A 6,951-nucleotide genomic window follows, 5' to 3' on the forward strand; every position below is an offset into this window, starting at 1 on the left:
AATGCACCAAATATTTTAAATAAAAAAATAAAAATAAAATGGTATAAAACATTGCCAAATGACTCTAATCAAACCAAAATTCCATTCAATTTGGTATATAAGTTGAAAGTAAATTGTTCCTTTAACATTTCAATTCAATAGCACATTCCAATCCTCTATTCCTTAAAAAAGAAAATTGATTGATTCACTTAGAAGAGCTTCTTTTCTGGTATTGGGTCTCGATCCATTTGATGCCGACTGATGACCCACTCTTCACCTTTTGTGCTCCAACTATGGCTGTTGCCTTGGCCTTGTCCAAGCCCACTGAGGCTGTCGCTTTCACCCCTTCTATCTTCTTGCCACTGCCACTTCCCTTCTTGCCCTTGGCCTTATCCTTATCTTCATCATCGGTGGCACCAAAACATCCCTCACCCCATTGATCAGCCCAACTCGGCATTCGAGCTGATTCAAACACAAAACTTGCTAAAACGAAGTCGGTCAAGTAGGAAGGACGCCACACCGAATCAGATCCGCAACTCCATTCTACAACAATCATAAGGAAGTTACTATATGTTTAAATAACAAGAAATCCACACTATATTTTAATAAATAGATCTTTAAGAAGTTATAACAGAAGTATAGATCTGACTAACTTCTTATTGACGTCTGGTATGTCACTCCTTTCAGCCTTCTCCACAATTACCTATAAAATCACACTTGGGGTGAGCAATGACATTGAATGAATGCATAGGTTATACAAGAAAAGAGATAGTAATTTTATGGGTTAAAGTAAAAAAAATAAATTACTGGAATTCTGCCTGGATACTTCTCCCAGATCCGAGCAGATTCAGCTTGCCTCTTCTCGGACATGTAGAACAACACAAACTTTAGGGAGGAAAAAATGAACAATGAAGTGAGAAAGTCGTAGTAAATAGCAACTTTGCATCTTTTTAACACGCGTAATAGTACAAATGTCAAATTAGTTTTCTGGTAGGAGTGTTTTTTTTTTCCTTTTCAAAATATACTTAAAAGAAGCTAGTTAGCTTTTTCTTAATTGAACTTTCTTAGGTCACTATCCATCCACGCCCCGGTCATGCACACCTATGACCATAGTGGGAGGGCTGACAATAGGTGTGCTGGTGCTGATAGCAGAAGCTACAACACAATAGATTATTCCAGCCAGCATCGAAAAGTAGGATGCTGTGGAATTGTTTATCTAGAAGTGGTTCTTAATTGTAGCTAACACACAACTTGTTGTCATGGTTATTGCACCAATGGGCCAAAAACTTAAGGTCCATGTCCAGCTTAATTGCTCATTTCACAAGATGGGGCCAGCTGATCTTTGGTTCAAGATACCATTTCAATCTGGAGAACCAACAGTGGTCCTATAAACCATAAACCATAAAGAATTGGGTATTCAGATAAAATTAACCACCACCTTATTTGAATGATCTATGCAGTCTAAATAGACCAGCAATGCAGTCTAAATACATCACGTATCAGGAATCGGATTCAAAACTTGCAAATCAAAAAGTTTAAGAGAACTGAAAATATTTGGTATCTCGTAATAAAATCAATCATTTAGCTGGCTGGTTTTTTCATTATTTCAGTGAGATCAGTTTTGATTCGACTAATTCTTTTTGTATACATAACACAAGTTGAGTATATGTGAGAGAATAAAGGCCATTTTGTTAAACACCTGCTTTCATGGACTTCAATAGCTCAAAATTCTCTAGTAAAAAAATACTTAGAGCTTATTCGAGAATGACAATAACAAATGCAATCAAACAATTATATTTTAATGAGTCATAAATACCACACACACACAAGAAAAAAAAAAAACCCAAAGTTCTTTTAAAAGGATCAATTGTCAATGTAATATCACTCAATTTTCAATCTAGCACTCATAAAATCTCAAAAAAAGTAGCTATACAAGCTTTAAAGTGTGAATAATACACGGAATCTCCATATGGGTTTCATGTTTTGCCTTGAAAAAGGAAAAAAAAAGTACTCCACATTGCATTTCTCCTAGAGGATAACTTCACGATCTTCCAACACATTTACAAAAAAAGAAACGATTTTGTTGTTAGGCAAGCATGTTAGATGATGAAGATGGGTTTTGAGTCCAGTTATGCAAAATCAACCCTCACAAACTTCACCAATTTGGCAAGCTTGCATCTTTAAACATGGATAGAGAACAAAAGACCAAACCATGCAATTAACATGGAAATTGAAATCCCAACTCCTCATCCCGCTTTCATGTTTTCCCTCACTGAAGGTAACATCAAATCCACACACTTTTTCTCTTGCAAGCTACAACATATTTCCATATCTTTTAAGGAATAAACTTCCACTTCACATGTTTTGGAACAGATGCTTCAAGTAAGCCATTTTCCCCTAAATAAAACCCTAATTCTCCCAAAAATCCCCACTAAACTCTACAATAAGACATGAATTGAGTGAATTCGAATCAAGAACACAATTTCAATGCATACCCAAATAAAAAATATGAACTTTTGATAATTTTAGGGAAATTTTTTCACAAAATACATGCTCATCTGGCAGAATTGAATTATAGTTAAAGTAAAACCAATTTATAAATAACCCTTTTAATTCTCAAATACAGAACTAAAGGGGGGTTCCTCAAGAACGATCCCAATTCCATAAATAAAATCAGGAAAAAAAATCTAAATGAGAGAGAGAACAAACCAAGGGGATGTTCAAGCTTGAAGGAGCTTTTGGTCGTTATGGAGAGTCTTCTATTGTGACTTTTCTCTGTGATTTTCAAGCATCGAAAAAACATATAAGAGATAAAGATCACCAACAAAGAATATTGACTCAAAAACAAGAACTTACAGAAAACCTAAGGCTGAATTAGGGTTTAAGATTGATCAATCGAAAGAAAAAAAAAAAACCTTGCCTGTTAAAATCAAAATGAGTAAAGAAGGGAACTTTTAATGTTGAAATTAAGGTTTCTGATACCAACATGAAACCGAAAGTAGAAGATGGATGCAACAAGGAAACTTAGTGACTTCATTTTGACAATTTCTGCAAATCCATAGATTATAGATAATTCTCAAGGGAGAAAAAAACAAGTTTGAATATCCACACCATAACCCATTTTTCTCTCCAAATTCAAAAAAAAAAAAAAAAAACAGTTTTTATATGGTGTTTTAGCCCTGAAACATTGGTGGGGGGAGGGGGGGATAAAAAGAATGAAAAGTGAAAACTAATGAAGGAATAAGGAAGAAGAGACTAACCCAATGCAAAGAAGAAGGTGAAGATTGCAGAGACAAGGTTCCCAAGAACTGTAGAAGCTATGGAGCTACATATCTCTCTAACTCTATCAACCCAAATCCCCAAAGATGGCAAATTCGAATGAGGAAACGAGTAAAGATGGAGATGGTTGGATTTTTCAAGCCTGATCTGCACCTGATTTCTTCGCCTGATTTGCGTCGTCGTAAACGATGGAGATGGTTAGGGTTTGAGGAGAAGAGTGAAGAGGAGAGAAATCTGAGATTTTAGCTCGGGAAGGCATTTAGAATTTGTAAAACTATTGAGTGAAATTATTCACACGTGCGTTATTAATATGTTAAATAGATCAGCGCCGTTAGATCTATCGTGATCCAACGATCCATATGATTTGTATGGATCTTTGTCCCAAATTTTGTCTACTGATCCCTTCCCTATATATATATATATATATATATGGGTCACGTTCCTAAGACTCATATTGAGACTCACATTGCGACACACCGTTTTGTCTTATATGGGAAAAAATGTTTGGAATGAGCTGATTTTTTGTGAGGATGATCTCTATGATGAGGGGATCATCCTGGCAAAAAATCATCCCATTCCAAAACTTCTAACCCCATCAAAATTGATTTACAAAAATTGGACGGTCTATAATTTTTCAACAAAAATTGGACGGTCTAAAAGTTTCATAATGTGCTGATTTTTGGCAAGGATGATCTCCTCACCATAGAGATCATCCTCACAAAAAATCAGCTCATTCCAAATATTTTTGCCCATATAAGACAAAACGGTGTGTCGCAATGTGAGTCCCAATATGAGTCTTAGGAACGCTGTTCTATATATATATATATATATATATATATATATATATATATATCTTATCAAGAGTTATTTCTAACAAGTTGAAGAAATATATTTTATATTGAATTGGTTAATCATTACATGAGCTCTAATATAGATTAAAAAGATCCACCAATAGAAAAGACAATCAATCAATACATGATCCAATGTATACCTAATTGATGCAAATCTAAATCTTTAATATATGTGATGTGATACATCATAACATTGATATGGTGCATTCTCATGCACATTATTATACTTATCTTTCTTAGGTGCATCACGCTTGCACCTTTACTAATATTTATAAATTTAACTAAAACTTCCTTTTTTCATCACTTCTCTAGGTTTGTGCAAATTGAAGAACCTTCAAGTGCTGATGCTAAGTACCAATGGACTTGAGGGACATCTTCCAACGTGTCTTAGCAATTTGACATCCCTTCGTCGATTGGATGTCTCTAAAAACCAATTTAGAGGACTCATCCCCTCACCCCTGATCCTCAGTCTCATGTTGCTTGAGGCACTTACACTTTCTTATAATCAATTTGAGGGCTTACTATCAGTCAGTTTATTAGTGAACTACCCGAACCTCGAGGTTTTCAAACTTGGTGGAAATGACAAACTTGAGTTGGAAATTGAAAATTTATCTTGGGTTCCTTGATTTCAATTGCATGTTCTCCACTTGCCAGATTGTAATCTAAGAAACCCAAGTGATGCTATCTCTAGATTTTTGTCCAACCAATACAATTTGGGAAAAGTTGATCTATCCAATAGCAAATTGAAGGGAAAGTTTCCATCATGGATATTGGAGAACAATACGAGATTGGAATATTTAGATCTCTCGAGTAATTCCGTCATAGGTCCTCTTGATCTTCCATCCCATTCCAACAACACTAACATGCGTGTGCTCGCAATTTCCTTCAACCAAATTCATTATGAACTTCCTTCGATCATTAGTGACATCCTTCCAAATTTGCATATTTTAAGCATGTATGGAAATTATTTACAGGGTAGCTTACCTAAATCTCTTGGCGACATGAGAAGTTTAGTAGCATTAGATTTGTGGGAAAATAATTTCTCAGGTAAAGTTCCTAATTGGGTTGGAAACATTGCGAGCTTAATCTCACTTGCTATGTTGAAAAGTTATTTTGAAGGTCATATTCCAAGTGGTTTTTGCAAACTCAACAAACTTCTCTTTCTTGACCTTTCTGAAAACAATCTTGATGGGACCATCCCTTCTCGCGCCAATCAATCATCTTTGAAGTACTTAAATTTACAAAAGAATGGTTTTACTGGGCCAATACCAAATGTTTTAACCCAAAATTCCTCACTTCTTACAATAGACAATTTATCTGGCAACATTCTTTATTGGATCAGTTCTCTTTCAAATTTGAGGATTCTTCTCTTGAAAGGAAATATTCTTCAAGGTCCCATTCCAATTGAGTTATGTCAACTAACCAAGTTAAATATTATGGATCTTTCTCAAAATACACTTTCAGGAACCATACCTTCTTGCTTGAGCAACATATCATTTGGTAGAGAAGGGAATTCTGATGATGCCTTTAAGTCCATATGTTTTTAAAGAACCATTCTATTTAACATTACAAACGTTTGAAATTCATAATTTCATAATACCTTCCGGGTACCTATTTTTAATAACTGATTACCAAGAAGAGGTGGAGTTTATAATAAAAAGTAGGTCAGAATCGTTTTATGGTAACATTCTTTATTTTATGTCTGGCATGGAACACACTCACAGGTCATATTCCATCAGAAATTGGAGATCTTAATGGGATTCACACATTAAACCTATCCCACAATTATTTAACAGGGCCTATTCCAGTATCATTTTCCAAACTCAAGCAGGTAGAGAGCTTAGATCTTTCTTACAACAGATTGAGTGGTACAATCCCTCTACAAATGACAGTACTAACTTTTCTGTCAGTCTTCACGGTGGCTCACAACAGCTTGTCTGGTAAAACACCAGATATGAAGAATCAGTTTGCGACGTTCAATGAAAGTAGCTATGAAGGAAATTCCCTTCTTTGTGGGTCTCCATTGTGCAAAAGTTGCACCATTATTGAAATACAACCACCAAGACCTTCAAATACAAGAGAAGATGACTCAAACAACTTCAATACTTTCTATTTGAGTTTTGCAATGTTGTACATTATCAGATTGTTGGGGTACTTTTCACTTCTCTACTTCAATTCTTGTTGGAGCAGAATGTTGTTTGGTTATTTAGATACACGTATAGCTTCCTTTCATCATCGTATTATATATCACCGATCTTCGTAAGCTATATATACAAGGCCATGTACTGAAATAGCTTTGATATATATATATATATATATATATATATATATATATATATATATATATATTAATGTGCTAGAATGTATTTCTTTTCCTTATTTCTATTCCTTTCGTTTAATCCTGAACATATTGATATGAAACTTTGCCTTGTCCTCTGAAACACCGGGGGGGTCCACGTAAATTATTGGCAAGGTAGTAAGTACGAAAGTAGGATCCTCAAGACTAGTAACATTGAAGCCATACTATCATTCTCCAAATTTATTTATGGAAAATGTTACATCTAGTATTTTTAATTATCAAGAAAATGTGGGATTTTCATTGAACAAAATTGGTAAAATCATGCTAATGTTTTGTCAAAATCTTTGTTCCAAATTACAATTGAACAAGGACATTTTTCTTCCATCATCAAGTTGAAAAGGTAAGGTTTTTGGAGAGCTCTATAATTTTTAGGGAATAATATATAAATGGTCTTCGGGTTTGGGGTTTTTCCAGTAAAACACTAATTCTAGCGCCCTCACCCATGCTACATATGTTTTACTTTCCACTGGATTATTGCAATGT

General features: G+C 34.7%; 1 long non-coding RNA gene and 1 pseudogene across 1 annotated transcript; one reads left to right on the top strand and one right to left on the bottom strand.

Annotated features, from left to right (window-relative positions):
- Nucleotides 1–65: 65 nt before the first annotated feature.
- LOC147392528 (uncharacterized) lies at nucleotides 66–1,434 on the bottom strand. Its single transcript, XR_015182287.1, has 2 exons — nucleotides 787–1,434; nucleotides 66–695 (listed from the first exon to the last, which is right to left on the bottom strand). It is a non-coding gene; the product is annotated as an uncharacterized LOC147392528 (long non-coding RNA).
- A 1,941-nt stretch (nucleotides 1,435–3,375) lies between these two features.
- LOC147392529 (uncharacterized) lies at nucleotides 3,376–6,372 on the top strand (annotated as a pseudogene).
- Nucleotides 6,373–6,951: the final 579 nt, after the last annotated feature.

This window comes from Akebia trifoliata, chromosome 10, assembly GCF_017979445.1.
Source record: "Akebia trifoliata isolate Shusen 1 chromosome 10, ASM1797944v1, whole genome shotgun sequence".
In the NCBI taxonomy this organism is placed as follows: domain Eukaryota; kingdom Viridiplantae; phylum Streptophyta; class Magnoliopsida; order Ranunculales; family Lardizabalaceae; genus Akebia; species Akebia trifoliata.